The sequence below is a fragment of the Panthera onca genome, chromosome A1 (genome assembly GCF_046562875.1).
Source record: "Panthera onca isolate mPanOnc1 chromosome A1, mPanOnc1 haplotype 2, whole genome shotgun sequence".
Taxonomy (NCBI): Eukaryota; Metazoa; Chordata; class Mammalia; order Carnivora; family Felidae; genus Panthera; species Panthera onca.
Genome location: NC_138339.1, coordinates 219,458,325 through 219,482,360, shown reverse-complemented (window position 1 = coordinate 219,482,360; position 24,036 = coordinate 219,458,325).

Sequence of the window (24,036 nt, the reverse complement as noted above, 5' to 3'; positions counted from 1 at the left end):
CACACACACACACACACACACACACAGCCCCGAAAAGACTAACAGCCACCTGCCAAAAAAAAACCAGTGGTTGCTCTAAGAACAGCAACAGAAACATAACCCTGATACCTGGTATGTAACGGTGCCTGGAACGTGGCAGGAACTCAGGATTAGCTCATGGATATTGATCGATATGTTTCAACCCTAATACAAATTTCTAAGGCAGAATTATAAAAATGGGACTGTAGGAGTAAGTCGGGGGCAACGGTGTTGGAACCTTTTTTTCACATCTCAGTTTTATTTTTTTTACAAATTTCCTTCTTGAAATTAACATACTCCTTCTTGAAATTAGTGTTACACAAGCTGCTGAGTTTATTTTAACATCCTAAAGTATATGAGTTTTACTTTCAGTTTTTAACCTAATGAGACGCATGTTTTGATCAATACACATTAATTCACACAACCCTCTACAAAGCCAAGTGCTTTCAAAATGATTGTACTCCTATATTTGTAAAGTGCCTTAGAGTTGTCAATCACTTTAATGCCCTTTATCTCATTTAATGCAAACAACAAACATGGGAGTGAAAAAAACAACTTCACTGTCCCCACTTCACAAGTGGGAAATGAGCTCAGAGGAGTCAAGGTGTGCTGGCCAATGTCACGGCACTAATGGCTGATAACACCAGAACTGGAATCTAGGCCTTCTGGGTTTTCCTCCAACGTGCCACCCACACATAGCACAGCAAAAGTACAACCATAAAATTAACCACATAGAAACTATTCCTACTATCTTTATTCATTCAGCAGGTACCTATTCACCACCCATACATGCCAGGCACCGAGCTACAAAGATAGGCAAAAGCTCAATAACTCTGTGTGCTTTTACAACAGTTTTGTCTGACTCTTTTGTTTCTTCTTCTCCCCGTTTCCAGAAGTAGCCTAGGCTTTCCTCCTTAACTTATCCAAAACAAACATGGCAATGGCTTAAAGTCATAGCATGCAATTGCTGGTTCTGTGATGGAGGCATCTCCAAGTCCGTCTGGGGGGAAATTTTCTGAGACCTTTCTTGATTCCCCAATTCACTGAATACCACGGGATAAAGCAGAGACTCTGTTCTGCTTAGAAAACATGATTCCGTGATACAGGAGGATGATATATTGAACATCCCACTGGTTCTTCCCCAGGATCTATATGACTAAATTACACAGGAGACTTGGTAACCTCCTCCCAGTGCCTATCCACCTCTCTGGGTGCATGCGATTCACTGAATTCCCCGCTCACTCACCTATGTCCGAACATCTAACCAGGACTGTTTATGAAGGTGCTGTCCCGAGACCTAAGGATATCAAATTTTTGTACCCAAAATTTCTCCTTCCTGAAATATTATCATTCAAATTTTACTCTTTTTTTCAATTAAAGATTATTCTCTTCATTCAGTTTGTTTTAAAAATATAAATGCTCTTAGGGGAGCCTGGGTGGCTCAGTCGGTTAAGTGCCCGACTTGATTGGGCTCTACGTTGACGGTGCCGAGCCTCCGTGGGATTATCTCCCTTCCTTTCTCTCTGCCCCTCCACCTCTGAAAATAAATAAACATTAAAAAAATAAATAAAATAAAAAATAAAAATAAACATGTAAATGCTCTCGGAAAAACTACTGTGGGAAGTTTCTTTTGACTTAAAGTGAATTTGATTACTATGAGTTTCCTAGGAGAAGGCAGGAGGAACCAGGCACCCACGCATAAACAGGGTCCTGAGAAAGAGGAGTCAAGTAGGATATCTGGAGGCCGAGAGTGGAACAGCAGGGGAAGGACCGCCTCAGATAAAGCGCTCCAGTAAACTATGAAGTAAAGGGATATTAGTGGCTCTGAAGACAGAATATCCATTGGGTAATTTTTTGGCCTTTGGTCTTGTTTTTTTAATAAAAATTCATTTTTAATGTAAAAATGAAATTCTAGTTCTATGGAAAAAATGAATGAATTATTTTGAGTACAAAAATTTCCAGCTATCTCTAGGAATTTTTAGCCAAGTATATTAGCAAATCATCAAAAAAAACTGTCATCCCCAAAAACCTCCCCAAACACCTCCTCATAAACAGTCAGTTTTTCTACAAATCCACACTTTAGTCTGAGACCTTGGGAACCTCTTTGACCCACCCTTTGTCTTCTTCCCTTTTGTAATCTATCACTGAACGCTGACCTTTGTCCCTTCAAACCGTACAATGTGTCTTATTCTCTGTGACACCATTCCTTTCCATTGCACCCCTGGATTACAGCAGTGTCCTCAGGATCAGATTACCGGTCTTCGGTCCAGGGATTCTCCATTTTGGTTAAAAAAATTTCTGGGGAAATTTTTTAGGTACAGATACCTGAGGTTCACCCACAAAGATTCTAATTTAATTGATCTGTGGTGCAGACTTGGCATTAGAGTTTGTTGTTATTGTTGTTGTTGTTGTTGTTTTAACTGTGGTAAAATACACACCGCATAAAGTTTACCATTTTAGCTATTTCTGTGTATACAGTTCAGTGATAAGTAAATTTACATTGTATGCAACCAATCTATAAAATTCTTTTCATCTTGCAAAACTGAAATTCTCTACCCATTAAACAATAACACCCCATTCTCCCCTCCTACAGCCCCTGGCAACCACTATTCTACTTTCTGTCTCTATGATTTTGACCATTCTATGTGCCTCATATAAGAGGAATCACACAGTTTTTGTCTGTTTGTTACTGGCTTATTTCACTCGGCATCATGTCCTCAAGGTTCATCCGTGCTGTAGGCCGGATAATATTCCCTTATAAGTATATATCACATTTTGCTTATCCATTCATCTACCTATGGACACTTGGGTGGCTTCTGTCTCTTGGCTACTGTGAATAATGCCTCCATGAACACGGATGTGCAAATATCTCCGAGGCTCTGCTTTCAGTTCTTGTTTTTAACCTTTTAAATGCCGATAAAGGGTGGTGATAATTTACTCTGCTGTCAACAAAAAATGAACCATGTATGACTTGGACGCTCCAAGTGTCCAAGCATTCCCTTCCCAAGTCTTCTGTTATCACCGTTTCTTAAATGTGGACAGCGTGCAGACCTCCCTCTGCCCCGATTACCTTGAGGCTGGGCTTGAGCTAAGACATCTATGTGCCTTCACCAGCATGGAAAACAAGAAGAAGATGGGAATAGACCAGAAAGGTTAGCAGGCACAACTCTGGCACCCTGAGTTGGAGGGGTGATTCCTACATCAGTGTTTAAGGGCTTCAGAGTCTGTGACCACAGAAGAGATTACTCTTCTGAGTTAATTACTCTCCAACTGTAATTAACATTGTAAACAATTTTAGGGCTTAGACTGTAAACTAAGAGTGGTCAGATCCCACCAAGTTTTGGGTTTCCCTACCATATATATCAACCTCAATTGTTTTATACACACACATACACTTATATGGGTGTGTATCAACTACTGTATGTATACATCACATATTAAAACTTTTTTAAGACCTTGTTTTCTTATCTGAGGGCCTCCTTCTTGCCAGCACTTGCAGTCATGTTGACTCTGTCGTCTGGATTGCTCGGCACTATGCATCCCTCTGGTGAGGACTAGAACTGGAATCTACTGGTTCAGGTTCCATACCCAATTCAAGAAAGCCTGAGTGACACTTCCTGGTCCCCTACATACTTGGCAGGGTCTGAGAGCAGAACATTATGACGTGGTCCTAATGCTTTATATTGTGCACAGCACTCTCCCAGACATTACACCACTAGACCCCGAAGTGAGGAGGCACTGTGCTTGCACACATTTATAGACAAGGAATCAAAACGCAGTCCAAAGTCACATAGCAAATTAGTGTCTCAGACTGCTGTCCTGCCTCAGACAACTGTTCTTGCCCACTGTACTCCTGCCATGGATCCTCCCTGCTCCTGCTCTCTCATCTGCTTTTGAAGTAGCAGGGACCAATCTTCCCAGCCTTCAGCCAACTTCACTCCTGGTAATCTAAGCCCTACAGGAAATAGGAGGCCCAAGCCCTCTTCTCAGGACTCTTGTAATCCAGAGGAGACGAAAGGATGCACATGATGAAAAGAGACAGGAACACAAATTGTTTTAAATCTATAACCATGTACAAAACCAGTTGCAGCTGGTACACAGGGTGGGGGGGGGAGCTGCTAGAGGAGGGGTGGAATTGGTCAGGAAGACGTGGGCTTTGAGCAGAAAGGGGTGGAGGAGCATGGCTCAGAGAAAGGCATGGTGCACTCTCTTCCAGCAAGAAAAAAAAGGCTGTCATGTAGAAAAGTTCCAGAGCTTAAGAAATAAAACATGGACAAAAGAGGTCTGAGGGTCCAGAAGGGGCCATCTTGCCAGGATACATGCTAGTGGCCTAGGCAAATTCAGGCAACTGGCGAATGTCACAAATCCATGACCAGAGTTTTAGGGTTTTTTGGGGAGGTGACCAGAAGCCATGGAGAAAGCAATTCTCTCTTGGAGGTATACTGGGCCTCAGTTCCCCTATGAACCCTAAGAACCAGCCTACCCGCACCTCAGTTTTTCCTAGGGCAGCCTGTGGTGAGGCCATAATTTGAACAGATGCTTCAGGGTAGTAAAAGGGTAATGATAGAAAAGGTCTGAATAGCACCAGGACAACCTGACATAAAAGAGAATTTTCTTAATCAATCCAATCATCCAAATAGAAGAAGAAAGACAATCACCTCAAATGCATCTTTCCCTACCTTCAATTCTCCACTAATGTTCTGAAAGAACAGGTTAAGTTCTCCAAAAGAACCATGAACTTCCCCTTCATAGAATTCCTCCCGTTTGTGGCTATTTGCTTTCTGCATGTCTTGTTACATACAGGACGTTAAGTTCTTCCAGGGTAAGAATCACAACTGTCTTAATCTTGGTCAAATCCCCTGTAGTTTCCACCAGCCTGACCATCTTAAGTGCTCAATAAATATTTATCAATTGATTTCCTCACTTGCTATGGAAACTTGAGCAAGTTATATCCCTCTTTGAGCCTCAGTTTCTTTATTTATCAGTTCAGAGTTATGAATTATCTCTAGAGTCAAAAAAATTTAACCATGTTTGTGGTTAGCATTTCCCAAAAGGAAATGGGCTGAGATGAGGCACGCCCTAGACAGGGCAGAGACAGAGGCCCTACCCCAACGCCCATTGTGTATCCCTGGTCCCCAACACCAATCCAAGGAGAAATCTGAGGTAGAAATGGAAGACAGGCAGAGAACTCTATTGGGGATTAGGAGATGTGGTTCTAGCCCTACTTTGGTTAGTCCCATCTGTGACCCAGACAAAGTCACTGTGGGCCTCATATTTCTTAATCCATAAAATGACTGGGTGAGCACCAAGGAAATTTCCCTCTAGATCTAAGATCTACCTCCCCCCCCCCCCCCCCCCACCGCCCTCAGAGCCAAAAGTTGCTCAAAGCTGTGCTTGGCCATAAAAGAGACTTGAGCCCATTATTATTGCTAATATTCCCATGGTCTCCTGAGCTCCAGATCTGCACATTTTCTTAGGAATATTGATGGGAAACTGAATCAACCAGAAGGCAAGAGACTCAGTTTCCTCTAACCTAAGCCATAGTAAATACCAGGAAAAAAAAAAAAACTGTAAGGGCTATGAGTAGGGAAAATTTAGAGCATCAATATAATCCCTCCCCAAGCTGGAATAACTGCACTTTTCAGTTTTTGCATCTGTGTTGTCACTGGGGAATTATCTGGCTGTGTCTGTGTTTTAACATCTGTCAGCTAAATCAGAGACTCAACTGCAAAAATTGTAGGGCTCAGAAGCACCATGTGGTTTTTGACACTCCCGGGATGACACAGGGTCAAGAAAGCAATAAATGAATTGCCATGAGACCCAATATAACATTTTCATCAGTAACACGGCCCTTGTTCCAAAAAGCTTTTGCTCCAAAAAGAAAGAACATGTACCCATTTTCTACAGAACCATATTTGGAAATTTCAAAGGAGCAGACCATAACAACTGGAAGTATCTGAGATGAACAAACAGCTATTTAAAGAGTGTCATGTCTCTAAACATAACAGAATTAATATTGCCCATCAGAATCTACTCCAGGTATGAGTAAGTGTCACCTTGAAACAAGACACACATGCTTTGATTCCTGCTACACAGCATTGCAGGGACCCTAGCCATATGGCCATACACTTGTGCGGAAATGCTTCCTAGGGTCCTACTGATTTAACCAAAGGTTACTCTTTAAGCTTCCTCTGTTTTGCAAATAAAGAAAGGAAGCTAGGAGGTAGTGGAGTGACACATCAGCTCAGACAGACTGATTGACATTAACACCCAGATTAAAAATCACAGGATTCTCAGGGCACCTGACTGGCTTAGTCGGTAGAACATGTGACTCTTGATCAAAGGGTCATGAGTTCAAGCCCCACATTGGATGTGGAGCCTATGTTTAAAAAAAATCACAGAATTCTCAAGATTTCATATAAAAATTGAGTCACCAAATAACTCTCCTCTGCACAAAGAGAAAGTGTGGTATCAATGTTTCAAAATGCCCGGCGGCCCATCAACAAATTCACATAGTGAGTCTTCAATTGGGGCAAAGGGTAGCATTTTCTTCTCTAAAGGGGCAAATTAATACTACTTACTAATTCTAAGCGGGATCTCTTGACTACAAATGTGATAGCAAAAGCCCTGTAGAAAGAATATGGTCAATTTCTATAGTACATTTCCACTTAGGCTTCCATTTCAAAGGCTAATGTTCACTTAAATAAAGTTTCTGGGCCCCTTGGCTTTTCACAAGTTTTGAACTCTACACCCAATAGCCACATTTGGCAGAAGTCCTCACTTAAACACTTTCTCCGAACTAACCAGAAACATGAATGTTTTCTTGCTCTTCCCTGTTTGGATAGCAGCTAAAGCTCATTTGATAGATAATTATCACTATTTAGTCCTTACTATAATGCACCCACTGTTGTAAGCTCTGGGTATGTATTACTTCATTCATTCCTCAAAACAACCTCGTGAGTAAGTACAATTTAGTCACCCCACTTTACAGATATGGGAACCAGGGGCACAGAGAGATTAGCTTGTTCCAGATTAAGTAACTCAACAAGCCAATAACTGATGGGGTCAGGATTTGAACTCAGACTTTTCTGCACTAGTAAGTAAGCTCCAGGAGAACAGAGATTTTGGATTTTGTTTTATTCACTGCTATATTCTCAGCCATCTACATGGTACCTGGAATACAGCATGTGCTCAATAAGTATTTATTGAATGAATACACTGTACATCCTCTTCAAACCAAGAGAATGACCCAGCATTCCAAGTATCAACTTCAACCAAGAGTAAGTTGCTTAGAGGAGCATTCTGGGACAGAATTCTACATGCAACTCCTGGGCTTTGTGTAAAGAACGCAAAAGCCCATTGTGTCCGCCTGAGAAGAGCTGGAAGAAATCCTTTTGACCTATTTCCTCCAAGCTGCTCTCTGAGCTCCCCCTTCTCCCAGGCCACCCTGATTAGGTCACTGCTGAAATTGGGTCGCTGTTTAAATACCGCAGTCAGCTTATAATGCTTTAATCATTAAAGTTTACTCTGTCATCTGCACGTTAAAGAGAGAAACTACCACTCCAAATCACAACACCCCAAATCTCCTTTAGATCTGTCTTCAGAATCATGTGAAGACACAGACTTAGAGTTTGCCTTTAGTTTATCACAAAGTAACTCTTCCAGAACTGAACTGAACCACATGAGTCCTCTCTCCTCCACTCCCTCCCTTCATCAGAGGGCCACCTAGCTCCTGTCCTCTGCCATTCTCCCAGGCTCCTTCCTAAATTAAAATTTTGGATTACCCAGACTCCAATGCCTATTTAAAATAAAACCTAAATTACTACCTTATGTTTGGGCAAGTCAACACTCTGTCTGGCATCTCTCATTTCTGTGTGAGATTTGAACAAACCCACCCGACACAAGTGGAAAATTGGTCTTGCATCACATACTCTGTTGGGATCACCACATTTGGAATTCCAGTTTTATTCTCCCACAGAGTCAAATTTAGCCCAACCCTAGAGAACAGCTCTGTGCACTCTGACATTCAAAATAATATTTGCTAAAAAGCGTGGGGGTTTGCAGGCAACTTGAGCTGCAGCAAGAGGCATGTTATTACTGACTCAACTCCTACATGGGTTCCATCTTAGTCATCAGGCACATGGTCACGGGCCTTGGCTTGGTTTCACAACCTCCCTCTTTTTTTTCAGTTCAACCTCAGAGGACTCAGGTAGGTGTCGTGCAGTTGTTGTTCTGTTTTGTGAAAGCCAAAGAGTAAGCCATCACGGTTATAGTATTTTCTTTTATAGCAGTCTCACCAAAGGTGAGACAACACTCATGCACAGGCAAGTACGCCTCGGATAAATGGAAGTAATGATACTACTGCCTCCAAAGAAGAAGGGACTGAACAAGAAAGTAGCAATCTTTAAAATTCTCTCTGGTTTAAAACCAAATTTCATAGCTGAATTTCATTCCCTGTTGGAACTGTCTCTCCTGCTGCCAATTTTAACTGTTCACCAGCCACACAGGCAGAGGTCACTGATAAAGGATAATTTCTCTTTTGTAGTAAAGATTGAATCTCGTTCAAGGTACCTTGAGGAGAAATGAGATTTATTTTAACAAATAAATGGACTAGACCTGACTCAGAAACGATCAGGATCCTAGGTAGTTACTCTCCTCCTTCTCTTTTTAATCACATCTTTCTCTCCACATTAGTTTCATTCTTTTCTCTTTGCCAGCTGGCTTCCTTGTCTCTTCAGCTTGCACCAGATCAAAACGGCTGCCTTCTAAGTCTATTACACGACATTTTTAGCTAGCTGGTCTTGGCTTCAGTCTCCTATTTTCTGATTCTCAAGGGACCATAACATCTTTGTGGGCCACCGTACACAGGTCCTGGAAACTGGTCATTCTAAACTGGAGACCAACTGGTTATCTAGGCTGGAGATATCCCTGAATGTGAAGTGAAGAGCCCACCAAGAGCTCACCAAGACAGGGTGAGATTGTGTAGCATAAAACATAATTATTAAGGGACTGTGGGTGGCCAAGCAATGTCTGGAATCTCCAGTACAAATGTTTTTAAATTTTTGTTCTCAACGAGGGCAAATTTGCTGACAGACATCATTTAAAATTAAGGCTTCATATATTTAATACTACTACAATCTTAATTAATCCTCCCTCATTCTTAAAGTTCAATTAGACAAATTGAACAAAAACTTTAAAGGGTAAATATGATCATAACCTGAAAAGCTCCGGGAGTCTTTGATCCAGGTGGAATACTGTATGAACTCCTGACTCTTTCAGAAAGCTATTTGTCAGTGAACATCGTTATGTCCCCTCCAAATTATCCCAATTCCAACGAGAACCTAAAACATGGGGGATGCACACAATTCGAAGCAAAAGCAATAAACACTGGCTAATGTCTCTCACCACCTCTGTTTTTTACAAACTGCACCTACCTCCTGCAGCTCGTGAATGTTCAGAAAATAATAAGACCGTCCACCGGCGACTCTATCACGGTTTTTGCATGCCAATTCTTGATCCCCTCCCCCCAGTTTTCTTTCTGATATTAAGAATAATGTTTACAATGTGGTAACAGCCCATTCCCAGTGTGAGCGTGGCCAACAATCATAAAAGCAAACACCTAGGGCCATCTCTGGTGAATGTGCTTTACAGTACTGGTCCCGTGGGATAAAGTAGCCCAGTGCTCGGTGAGGGAATTGTAGTGTGAGTATCCATTGACCTGCAGCTGAACTTACCACTTGCTGTTTTTCTCTTATAATCTAAATCTGGAAATGTGCTGTCTGGTCAGCAGCGCACTACCAAGTCATTCAGCAAAATGCTCCAGATGCCATAAAAGTGTGCCTGTGTGTTAGAAAATGAACTTGTAAAATATAGTCTAAGGATTGTGTGAAGGCCGTATTTCAGACGGCCAAAATGCTTCTGCTGAGACACCTTTGTAATGCAGCCAGGCAGCAGCTGTGTGTATTGTAGACGCTGTGGGTGTGAGTCTGTCTACAGAGTCACCGCTGACCGTGCCCTGGCTGCCTTGTCACTGAACACCCTCATTGGGACAACGTCCTGAATCCATCTCACTGGGCACTGATAACAGAGCCAGGCCTGCCCCAGAGAGTTCCTTTCAAATCAACACTCTTTTTAGCCTAACTTCGTAAGACACGTCACTACTCTCCAACCGCTGGCAATGTGGAAAACAGTCACAAATCTTATGTGACAAATCTTATATAATTTAATAAAGAGCAAGCCAGATTTTTAGGGGAAAAAAATAATAGCGATTTTGCAGGGAATACTGTGCTTTAAAAAAAATACCAGTCATTTTATAATGATATCTGTCCTTTTGTTTTTCAGATCACAGCCTTGGTTTTAATTTATCTTGGGTTCCTTGGTACAGTTGTGGTTTTGTCGTTTGCTTTTTAACAAGTACTTCGTGTTGATATTTTTTTTCTTAGTAAATCTATCTGTGTATTTATGTTATTTGTATTTATGTTATCATGCCATAAACTCTTTTGTTGATTCCACCTTCTAATCTTCTATCAACTCGGTTGACTTCTGTTCACCACACTCACCCTGTCTAAGCCCCCATCACTTTTGCCTTCAGTATTGCTCTCCCGACTGGCCTCCCTACTCCACTACTGCTCCCCCAACCCATTCCAGACACTGCACTCAGAGTACTGGTTTCCTAATACAAATCTGACCAAAACACCTCAGGCTTAAAAGCTTTCAAGGACTTCCTAATGACCCCTTCCTACCTCTCCAGCATAATCTCATATCAATACTCCCCCATCCATCCCCATGGCATCATGTGCTCCCATATCTCACAGCTACAGGGGTCTTCTTCCAGTTCCTCCCAAACCCGTCAGACACTTCCCAATGCCACTCCTTCTGCCACAAATGCCCATCCACCTCTTCACCTGAAGTCCTCCTACTGGTCCTTCCTCTCAGCTTAAAGTGCACTCCTTCCAGAACCCTCTCCGGTTGCCAAGCCACGTGAGATCCTCTCAAAGCACCCTGCTCTTCAGCATGCTTATCATCACAATGATACTTAATTATGTGTGCAATGAGTTCTGAATTCCTGGTTTTGTGCTGTGTTCGCCTGGGTCTTTCCCAGATGCCTGATCCAACAAGCATCTCAGCAATACCTGCCACAAGTGGCAGGTTGAGGGGAGAGTCTGCGAGGGGTGTTTTCCAGAACACTCTTCCCTCTGTTGCCCTTGAGAACACAGACCATGGATTAACCCTGGTCCGGCAGAGAAACTGACTGGTAAAACTTACAGTCCCAAACTCAACCAGCCAAACTGTGCGGGAAATCACGTTTCTAAGTTAGAAAGAGCTTCTGGAACCTGGGTGGTGCAGTCAGCTGAGCATCCGACTCTTGGTTTCGGCTCAGGTCATGATCTCATGGTTTATGGGTTCAAGCCCTGTATCTGGCTATGTGCTGATGGTGCAGAGCTGCTTGGGATTCTGTCTCTCCTTCCCTCTACCCCTCCTTGCTTGTGCACGCTCTCCCTCCCTCTCTCTCTCTCTCTCTCTCTCATTCAAATAAATAAATAAACCTAAATTTTTTTTTTTCTTTTAAAAAAGAAAGAGCCTCAAAATGCTATTTCTCTCTAGGAGTCTCCCCATTGTGTGAGCTTATTTTCACTTTTTGATAGTGTCTTTTGCAGTTCAAAGTTTTTATTTTGGTGAAATCCAACTTATTTGTTTTCTTTGCTTTTGCTTTGGGTGCCATGTCTAAAAAACCATTATCTAATCCAAGGTGGCAAAAATTTGCACCTATTTTTTCTAAGAGTTTTAAATTTTTAGCTCTCAATTTTTTTTAATATGGTGACTAGCGAGTAAAACTTGCAATAATGAACAAAACTACATTTAATATGAACAACCACACTGATGAATAGAAAGTTCTATACTACGGGTCCTACTGTATCTCTGAATAATCGTATGAATAAAGGGAGCATTTTACCTCTCTGAGGTACAAAAAAATGTTATGAATCAAGGTATTAGCTGTAATCCTTGGAGAAACCACTAAGAAAATAAAAATATAGTGAAGGAAAGGACAAGAAATTGAAATGCTACACTAGAAAATATCTATTCAGCACAAAAGGCAGTATGCAAGAACAGAGAAACAAAGACGTGACATTTGTATGTAGAAAAAAATAGCTAAATCTTACATTAGTAAGTTATTAAATATAAATAAATGCTCCAATTAAAAGGCAGAAACTGGCAAATGGATAAAAAACAATGATTTAACTATATGGCATCTGTAACAGACATACTCTAGGCTCAAAGATACAAATAGGTTGAAAATAAAAGGGTGGAAAGAGATATACCATGCAAACACTCAACAAAAGAGAGCTGAAGCATGTATGCTAATATCAGATAAAATAGACTTTAATGCAAAATTCCTGCCAGAGATGAAAAAAAAGGACATTTTGTAATGATATAAAGGTCAGTACATCAAGAAAAGATAAGAATTATAAACATATATGCATGTAACAAGAGAGCCCCAAAATACATGAAGCAAAACCTTACAGAATTTAAGGGAGAATTAGATAATCCAATAATATAGTTAGAGGCTTCAATGCTCTCACTACTGGGAGAAGAACTATACAGAAGATCAGTAAAGAAAAAGAAGACCTGAACAGCACTATAAACCAACTCACTATAAACCAACACCACTATAAACCACATCCATAGAATACTCTACCCAACAACAGCAGAATCCACATTCTTCTCAAGCGCACATGGAACATTCTCAAAGACAGACCATATGTCAAGCCTCAATAAATTTCAAAGGATTAGAATCATACAAACATGTTCTCCAACCATAACGGAATGCAGTTATGACTAACAAAAAAACATTTGTGAAACTCACCCATATTGGGTGGAAATTAAACAACACATTACCATTATCCAAGGGGTAAAAGCAGAAGTCAGAACGGAAATCAGAAAATACTTTGAAATGAATGAAAATGAGGACACAACATACCAAAACTTATGGGATGCAGTTACAGCAGTGCTTAGAGGGAAATTTACAGCTGTAAATGCCTATCTTTAAAAAGAAGTTGGGGCATCTGGGTGGCTCAGTTGGTTAAGCATCCCACTCTTAATTTTGGCTCAGATCAAGATCTCAAGGTTCATAAGATCAAGCCCCATGTCAGGCTCTGCACTGACAGTGCAGAGCTGGCTTGGGATTCTCTCTCTTTCCCTCTCTCTCTCTCTCTGTCTCTCTGTCTCTCTCTCTCTCTCTCTCTCTCTCACACACACACACACACACACACACCCTCACACACACACACACACACACACACACACACACGCATGCACACATAATATGTAAAAATAAAAACTTTAAAGTACATAGAACTACAAAAGAAAAAAATAAATAAAAAATAAAAAGAAAGAAGATCTCAAAAACAACCTAATTGGAATAGCATAATTCCTCAAGAAACTAGAAAGAGATGATCAAACTAAACCCAAACAAGCAGAAGGAAGTGAATAATAAAGATTACAGTGGAAATAATGGAAATATATACCAGAAAGATGATAAAATCAACAAAACCAAAAATAGGTTTTTTGAAAGATTAATGAAATTTATGAACTTTTAAGACTTTCTCTTTGGCTTTTGACAGTTTGATAATGATCTGTCTAAATGGGGGTTGGTTTTTTTTTTTTAGACATTTACCCTACTTAGAGTTTATTCAGTTTGTGTGTGTGTGTGTGTGCATATTTGTTTTGTTTTGTTTGTAGATTGCTGTTTTCCCTTAAATTGGAAAGTTTGGTACCATTATTTCTTATAATATTATTTCTGCCCCCTCTCTCTTTTCTGTTCTTCTGGGACTCCCATTATGTATATATGTTGGTAGTTTGTTGGTGTCCCACAAATCTCTGAGGTTCTGTTCATTGTCATCATTTTTTTTCTTTCTTCCCCTCAGACTAGCTAATTTCAAATGACACCTTCAAATTCTCTGATTCTTCCATCTATTTTCTCAAATCTGCTGAGTACCTCTAATGAATTTTTTATTTCACTTATTTTAATTTTCAACTTACTATTCTATATTATTTCAACTTTCAGCTTCTATTTGGGTCTTTTTTTTAATAATTTCTATCTTTTTGATACTCTCTATTTGGTGAGATATCATTTTCATATGTCCCTTTAGTTCCTTGAACATATTTAAAATAGCTTCTTAAAGCCTTTTTCTAGAAAGTCCAATATCTGGGCTTCCTCAGGGACAGTTTCTGTTGACTGCTTTTTTTCCTGTGTATGCGTTATACTTTCTTATTTCTTTGTCTACCTCATAATTTTCTGCTGAAAACTGGATATTTCAAATAATATAATGTGGCAATTCCAGACTACAATCTTCCCTCTTCCCTGGGGTTTGTTGTAATTGCTGTTTTGGTGATGGTGGGGGTGGTGGCAATGGCTTAGTGACTTTTCTGAACTAATTTTGTAACACTGCATTCTTTGTCACATGTGGCCACTGAAATCTCTGCTCAGTCAGGTATTCAGCTAATAATTAGCGATTTCCCTCAATATCTGGAATCAGTAAGTTTCCCAGTCTTTGCTAAGGGACTCTGTGTGCATTATTAAGCAGGCTTTCAGCAGTCAGCCAGGTGGTATACAACTGTGTCTTAGCCTCTACTTACTGTTCATGCAGAACCCCAAGATTAGCCAGAGGTAAGGGCTCAGAGGTCTTTCCTAAAGTGTGCACAGCTTAGGCATGCATACAACCACATACATGCATGTGATCTTTTAGATTACTGGAAATATGTCATAGCTTTTCAAGGCCCCCAATGGACATTTAATTCCCCATAGTTTCCTTTTAGACCTTTTTGGTTAGCCCATTGTTTGCCACAACTGTTATTCACTGCTGCACGACTCACAGGCAGCTAACATGTCAATATTCACCTCTTATTGTTTTTAACAAACATCCCCAATGAAATGGCTGTTCACATTAAGTGAACTCTGACTTAGATCAAATAAAGACAGCCCTGCAAGTGGGGCCTTCTAAGGAACCACGAGACAAGTCCATAATGACAAGTCTCTGGGAATGGGGATTTGAAGGAAATTCAATTTCATTCTGCCCTCTCTGGTATCTACCAGGCTGGTGGTTTTAACTGTGATTTACAGGTTATTGATTTTCAAGGCTAATGTAGAACAAGGAAGGAAGTGGAGAGTTTCAATAGGACAAGTTAAACACCACAAAGCTCTCTTTTCTTACCAAAATTCACCAGTTTTCTTGAATAAATGTTCCCTGGATTGCTACAAACCCTTAGATCCCAGAAGCTCAATAAACCACACATAAAATAAATACACGCATACAAACACCAAGGCACATCAAAATCAAGTTGCTAAAAACCAATGATAAAGAGAAAATCTGTAAAGTAACCAGAGAAAAGAGACATATCACCTATATGGGAGGAATAATTAAAAATATCACTGACTTCTCATCAGAAACAATGCAAACCAAAAGACAATGGAGTATCATCTTTAAAGTGCTAGGAGAAAAAGTTATAACCTAGAATTCTATATCCAGCAAAAATATCCTTAAAAAATGAAGGTAAAATAAAGGCATGTTCAGACAATATAAAACTGAGAAAATTTATTACCAACAGGCCCTCAGGTGGCAGATACCTATGCGAATAATATAAATGACATTTTTCTCATTTACTAATTCATTAAAAGATAATTGATTACTTAAAGAAAAAATTACAATGTAGCATATGTTTCATAACATCAATCTTCTGGTCTCAAGGCTCCCCCCTGCCCATGGAATTCTTTTTTTTTTTATGTTTATTTATTTATTTTTGAGAGAAAGAGAGCGTGCAAGCATGCATGAGCAGGGGAGGGGCAGAGAGACAGAATCTCAAACAGGCTCTGCACTGACAGTGCCCCTGAAGTGGGGCTCAAACTCACGAGCCCTGAGATCATGAACTGAGTTGAAATCAAGAATCAGACACTTAACCAACTGAGCCACCCAGGCCCCCTGGAACTCTTTTAATCCAGCACGGTATGATAAACTGACACACATTCCTGGGTGAGATCACAGAAGAGAACAGAGATACCAGGCCTGCATTTGAGCCTAAACAAACTAAGCAAAAACATTTCATGAGAAGCAGATGTATTATCTTACTACCCACATAAACCTTGTTCTTTTCAAGCCTTTGTTCCCCTTTCCCTCTCTCCTCTACTTGAAATAACTTCACTTACCCATCTCTGCCTATCCAAATCTGACTTTCAGGGTCCCATGCAAATTCTTCCTCCTTCATGAAGCTCCTCTTGACTCACCAAGGACACCTAGCTAGTTAATCGCAGTGCTAGAATTAGAAGTTGGTCCCCCTGACACTTAATTCAGTGTTCTTTGTACCATATCAGTTGTTCTCAAAGTTTTTCAGGTGGTGGGGTACGTGAAAGAAAAAGTATTTTTGAACTATTGATATTCAAATTTTTTAAGTTAATGTGCTGCGTTTAATCAGATACTCTCTTACACTAGATTCTAGCACAGCTCAGATATCAAAGCTTAATAAAGTATTGTTGGAATTAAAAACGTACAATGCTGGGGAAATTCTTTTTCTTAAAATCAAGAAAAGGCACTCATTTTTTCCAACATTTTAGTGGCAAAATGGCTGGGTCCCACCTACAGTACATCAGTGTTTTGAGCAATTTGAAGACTGTTGTACCACGTGCTATCCTGAAATTTTACTTTACTCTCCATGAAAGTCTCCAAGCAACACTTTAACTAGGATGAACTCCATCCTGATTTCTAAGGAGATTTGCAGAAAAATTATTTCCCCAGTATCATATTACTCTAAATAAAGTGGACTCTAATTGGGCCATGTTCCATTTTAGAACAAAGACACCTGGATTTATGGCCTAGGACATAGCTCATTCCATATTTCTAGATATAAATTGTCTTAGTTACTTCAATAACTCTCTTATCTCAGCACACTTCCTATAATATGTCTCTTAACACATGCACTCATGTTAAACTGAGATAATCTGGACACGGAAAAGGGAAGCCGTTTGCATAGACATCATCTTCCTATGGTATTAATTAAGGATCCTGGTGCTGAAAGTTTGGCTCTACCTAGAGCACATATGGATTTCTAGGGGTATGCCACTCTGTTACCTCCTGGTGTTTGGTACCAAGAGAGGTGCTGACATATTTGCAGCTCAATCCTGAAAGAAGTCCACCTTTCTCACCAGAGGCCCAAGAAATCACATGCCACACCACTGAGAGATATGCCTTAGGCTATAACCAGCTCTGAAGAAAAGAGACTCCATGTTCCCCACAGAGGAAACCAGGACAGAGGGGCCAGGCTAGTTCCCCAAGGTAAATCAGGCCCTCTGGAAGAGCTTACTGCTTCAGTATCCTGGCAGTGTTCAGATGTTGGGATAATGCTGGCGTTAGTCACCACCAAGGGCAGAACCAGACAAAATGAGTCTAAATCTCACCAAGAGAAATCTAAGTTAGACAAAAGGAGTAATTGTGAGGACTGTTAGCAGGATACAATGCCAATGAGTTTGCCGAGGATTTTAAAATTAGTCATCTGTCTTCACCAGTGGCTGTGACTAATTAAAAATCATGTCATCATATCCAGAAATGCAAACTGGCTATAGCCACAGCCAACTTCAAGCATATATTACTATGCCTCCGGAACTGATGTAAAAGTCCTGTTCAGCCCAGAAATGGTTCCTGGGATATTTCTGTACAATGTGAGAATTCAGGAATTTACTTTTAAGTGAGTATTGAAATAAACTTTGTGAGGCAGGCAAGCTACATGAAGATAGATAAACCAGAGGGGTTTTTTTTAAGTGTGTTTATTCAAAATTAGAGAAAAGCCACTTAATTCACTATATATCACGCCTAAATTTAGATATCTCAACATCATATATTATACGGCAACCAGCTTTTGCAAAATAGTACAATTCCCAATCAGTAATAAGGAATTTTGGAATTCAAAAGTGCACATTGTTCTTAGGCTAAAAATAACAGAAAATCTCAATTCCTTAAATACAGAGTAATCTCTTATGATCTCTTTAATTTATTGCACTTCCTGTGACCAACAAAAACTTACTGAATACCTATTATGTCTATTATGTGTAAAGCTTTTCATCAAACTGAATGTTTAAATATAAGGAAAAAAAGTTCAGGAAAAAAAACACTCAAAGAGTTTTTAAACCATTTTAATATGTTTTGAAAATTGCCTTATACATTTTAGACATGATAATGTAATTTAACTAGTTCATATACATTCTTTCTTTCCCATACTTAGTAGGCATATTTTCTCAAACTTCTGAGACCTATATAAAATTTATTTTTAAATAATGCTTTAAGAGCCTAAGACTTTAAGAGCACATTTTGGAATTATGACACTAATTCCTGCAAATTCATGTCTATTTGCACATGAATGTGTATAATTCTGAGACCGGCTCCCCCCTCCCCCCCACACCCCCCTACTCCCGCCTGCCCTGCCCCTGGGGATGTCTGATCTCCAGTCTGGGAAAGGAAAGTGCCTCCTCCACATCCTCTCCCAGGGTCTCTCCCCAGGCCTGCGTCCGTGGGGAGAAATGCTGACTCACAGCTAGTCGGGTTAGCAGCTCGCCATTCCCGGCCCTGCTAAGTGGGACAACAGAGCAGACCAACCCCGTGGGTGTGGAGAACTGTCGTTCTGCTCTCCAAAGGGCTGTGGGAAGAAACACCCCAAAGCCTAGAGTGTCTCGTGGACTGTAGGAGCTACAGGCAAAACCTTAAGCACAAGGGATCAGAATGTTCAGCTGCTACAGGGGAATAACAGAAAAGGAAGAGAAAGGAAATTAAAGGTCAAGAGGACAGAGAAGGCAAAGGAAGAAAAAAGAGAAATAAAGAAGTGCCTACGGTGAAGTGGTCATTGGCCTGCCCACCCTTTCTTGGAGTTCACTATTGTTCCCCTGCCCCTCCCTCTTTCTGCAGGATGTGTCCCTGTCCCTGGAGGCAGCCAGCCAACAAAGTGTCTCCATGACTAACAAATAATCTTTGCCCAGACAACCGCAAACTTGTGCTTATTTGATTGCTCACTAGATTCCCTTCCAAAAGCTTTTCACTTTTTCATTCCACAAAGGAGAAAATTTAATGGAAGTGACTTGCCCAAGAACATAGCTCAAGTTATCTCTTGTCAGCCAGACCCAGGGGTAAGTTCCTGTTCTGTCCTGGGTAATACCCCATTTTGACAATAATCTATGACTCTATGCACTTTAGGACCCTAAGGGCCACATTTAATTATCCCAGAAATTTAAATAGTATTAACAATAAAGCAAAACTTTTTTATTTTCAAAAGCAGTTGTCTAATTCTAGTTATAAGTTCTAGAATAAACAAAACTAATCAATGATAAGTAAAAATCAGAACAATTGTTGCCTTGGGAGTGAAGCATGGGAACTGACCGGGAAGGAGCAAGAAGGGAACTTTCTAGAATGATAGTAGTGTTCTATATCTTAATGGTGGTTTGGGTTACACAGTTGTATACCTTTATCAAAGCTTTTCCATTGGTACATTTAGATTTATAAATTTCACTGTATGTAGTTATCACCTCAAAGGGGGAAAAAAAGGCATAGAAAATCATTAACTCCAATTAAAGATAATGCTGAAGTGTCTAGGGATGAAGTGTTATGATGTCTGCAATTTACTTTAAAATGTATCCAAAAAATAAGATGTGTTAGTAAATAGAGAGAGGGATAGATACATGGAGATCTACATGTGATAAAGCAAATATAGTAAAATGTTAGTTATGGAATCTAAATGGTGGGCATATGGCTGTTCACTATCAAATTCTTTCACCTTTTCTGGAGGTTTGAAAATTTAATGATAAAATGTTGGTGGGGAAAAAAAAGCATTTGACAATTGTTACTGGATGTGAGATTTTATATTTAGGTACATCCTTATGATGACAGGTGTTATATCTGACCTTAATATCTATATGATATATATGTATAATATACCTATTGTAAGTGTATATATGCCACAGATGCATACACATACAATTTATGCTTTATACTAAAATAATAGAGTGACTAAAAAGACATTGTATGACTTAAGAGTATCAAAAAGATTTTATCACATGCACAAGCAGACATTTATTAACATGAGACAAGAACTTTTATCTGTTGATTCACAGTTTTACATGCAAAAAGTATGCACAGAAGTATACTGGGCACCAGCAATATAGACAGATACCCTAGGAATAATGTTATATATGGGGTGATAAAACAAGCTTCTCTACGTCTCCCCTCGCTTTTCTATCCCCATATGATATCTCCAAATTACTAGCTCCTTTAGATTTGATTACAAAAAGCACCAATTTTAAAACTAACTTGAAGTAGACATGAAAAGATAAATGGGGGGGGGGGGGATTAAGCTCTTACTCAATATGAAAAACTTGGTCTTTATTGTTGCAGAGTATTTATCCTATGTAGGCCATATAAAATCAGCTACAAAGAAAAAAAATGCTTAATGAGCAGAAATAAGAACTAAGTTTCTCCTTATAAATTCTATTATAATAAAAAAAATAACTTGGTCTTTATTTATGACTGCCCCCTCCTAAAGAATTTGAGGTGCTTCCAATAAAAAAATACATGCAATAATCAAATAAGAAAGGAGCAACAAGACTAGGGAAAATATAAGTAAAAGTGGTGATTTTAGACCAATAAAAAGAAACACACAAATATCACAACATAGAAGCCTAGGATAATAGCTACAGTTGAGCTTTATATTTGTTTCTGAGCTACAGAGAAAAGTAACAACCAGTTAAATTTACTTTTCCAATTTAATATTTAGCACAATGTTCTAAAGCAATTTTGTCATATGAAACTTCTCCAGATTATTCAGTGATGTCACTGACAGTCCCCTCAAGACCATTCCTACTGAAACCAAAAATGCAGTAAATCTTTTTCTACACCTATTTCTCCTTATATTTTTTAAAAATAAATAAATAAATAAATAAATAAATAAATAAATAAATAAATAAATAAAACTAGGACATAAGAATGATTATCCCAAAAAGCAAGAACTTGTAGTAAAGGGAATCTCAGGTGATAGAATTAGATACCACCTCCAAAGGTGGTTGGAATAGATAAAATAGAAGTAAGTAAAATACGTTTTTATCTCGGGGCACCTGGTGGCTCAGTCGGCTAAGCATCTGACTTCAGCTGAGGTCATAATCTCACGGTTTGTGAGCTCAAGCTCCAAGTCAGGTTCTGTGTTAACAGCTCAGAGCCTGGAGCCTGCTTTGGATTCTGTGTCTCCTTCTCTCTCTGCCCCTCCCCCACTTGTGCTCTGTCTCTCTCTGTCTCTCAAAAATAAATAAATGTTATATATATATATATATATATGTATATATATATATATATATATATATATATATATGTATATATATATATATATATATATATATATATATATATATATATATTAGAGTGTAATAAAGAGATGTCCCTTTTCTGAAAACTGTACCCAATTCCCCCACCTCCTTCTCTCCCTCACCCTAGCCATTCTCCTTCACCCTTGGGGTGGGGGTAGGGGTTACTCAAGCCACCTTATTTATTCTGCTCAATTAGGGCCAAGTGGCTACCCGGATCAGAGAAGCTCAGAAGGGTGCATCTACAAAGAGAGAAAACAAAACTGACCACAGTAAGAAGCAGAGGCTAAAGGTGCAGATAAGAGTCTGTGACTTTTGGTCCTCTTCCTGTTATTCCCTAAGGCCTGGGGGAATTCTGGGAATGCTGTGAGACAACAGCATTGTGGACTTTTAATAAACGTCCCGTTTTTCTTGGATAATATTAAAATGCAACCAATGAATATAATTTCATGAGTAGCTTAGAAAATACATTCCATGGGGCGCCTGGGTGGCTTGGTCGGTTGAGCGTCCGACTTCGGCTCAGGTCATGATCTCACGGTCCGTGAGTTCGAGCCCCGCGTCGGGCTCTGTGCTGACAGCTAGGAACCTGGAGCCTGTTTCCGATTCTGTGTCTCCCTCTCTCTCTGCCCCTCCCCTGTTCATGCTCTGTCTCTCTCTGTCTCAAAAATAAGTAAACGTTAAAAAAAAAAAAGAAAAAGAAAAAGAAAATACATTCCATGAATGGGAATTTTGTTGGTTTGGCTTGATTCAAGCATTAGAACTTGTAGCATCGAGAAGAAAAGATGAATTCTACCATAAATACCACCTTTCACAGCCAACCTTTGATGAAGGTGTTAAAGAGCAGACAATTGGAATAGCGTCCTCCTGCAGGGTCTGATGTGCTAGTGCTCTGGGCTGATCCATAGTCTTCAAAAACCTCGCAAGCAGATAGTCACATCTTTTTTGAAAACTTGGTAGAAACTTTTCTGGACTTACTCCAGATGGGCTCAATCAAACCCAGGAGGTTAATCAAGATCAGCAATCTAGAGAAGATCAGCACTCACCAGGCAGATGGGCTTTACACTGTTTTGGCAGCAATAGGGAGTCCTTGAGCTTTTTTAAATGTAAACCTCATGATCAAAAGTGTTTATTATGTCAGAATCTAAATGAGGCCAGTTGTTCAAGAGCTACAGAGTTGGGGAAAAAATGTCAAGTAGCCATCCAGAACCTCCAATGGTAGTTTTTTATATGGACTTGTCATTTTTATTATAAAAATAATGCACACTTACTGCAAAAAATCCTGAAAACATTGAAAAATATATAATAGAAGACAATTAAAGGGGCGCCTGGGTGGCTCAGTCGGTTGAGTGTCCAGCTCTTGATTTCAGCTCAGGTCATGATCCCAGGGTTGTGGGATCAAGCCCTGGGTCGGGCTCCATGCTAAGCATGGAGCCTGCTTTGAATTTTCTCTCTCTCCCTCTTCCCTCTCCCACTCATGTGCACAAGTGCTCTCTCTCTCACTCTCTCTAAAATTAAAAAAAAAAAGAAAATAATTAAAAACCCAATCTCCTAGGATAATCACTATCAATATTTTGCCATATATCCCTCTATACCTTTTTCCTAGGCTTATGAAAACAACTTTTCCCATAAAAATATTTCATCTATATATACAATTATGTAACCTTAGCAATTAATTATAAATGTATGTCAATGTTAAAGACTCCACATCATCATTTTAATAACTACATAACTTTCCAGTAAAGGGACAAGCCATCAAATAATTTATTTAACTGATTGCCTTTTATTGATTTCTGGGTTTTGGTTATTATAAAGAGCACTGAAATGAAGAATATTCATTTAATGTTCCAGTTAATCCATATTAACTTGTTCAGTAATCTCCCCTGAATAAATCCCCAATATAATTCTTCAGTCAAAGAAGCTTAAAAAGCTCTTTAAAATTTGCTGTGTTTCAGGGCACCTGAGTGGCTCAGTCAGTTAAGTGTCTGACTTCAGCTCAGGTCAAGATCTCGTGGTTTGTGAGTTTGGACCCCGCATCAGGCTCTATACTGACAGCACAGAGCCTGGAGCCTGCTTTAGATTCTGTGTCTTCCTCTCTCTCTGCCCCTCCCTTGCTCATGCTCATGCTCATGCTCTGTCTCTCTCTCTCTCTCTCTCTCTCTCTCTCAAAAATATATAACCATTAAAATTTTTTTATAGATAAATAAATAAAATTTGCTGTGTTTCACTCACTTGAAGGAATTTCTTAGTGGTAAGAAGTTCATAATAAGATTAAATTAGATATATTTCCAAACGGTTCTTCCATGTTATTTTCTGCAGCATGCTTCCTTAAACTTACTATTATTTTCTAGGGGCTCTAGGTTTTGTTTGGTTTCTTTTGTTTTCTTGTGGGTACCAACTATCTTCTTCAAATCCAAAGTCTGGTGAGCAGACCCTACATTTAGCCCAATAAGATGCCCTCTTCTTGAGAGCAGTCCAGAGGCTTAGACAAATAGAAACCAATGGGTAAGATGAAAAGCCCTTCCTTCCCCTACAGTCTGCTTAATGCCAAAATTTCAAATGTAAAATTATGTATGCAAATGAGCCCAGGAATACCAGGTCAAATGTATGAGAAAGAAACAGCTGCTTCCAGAGAACCA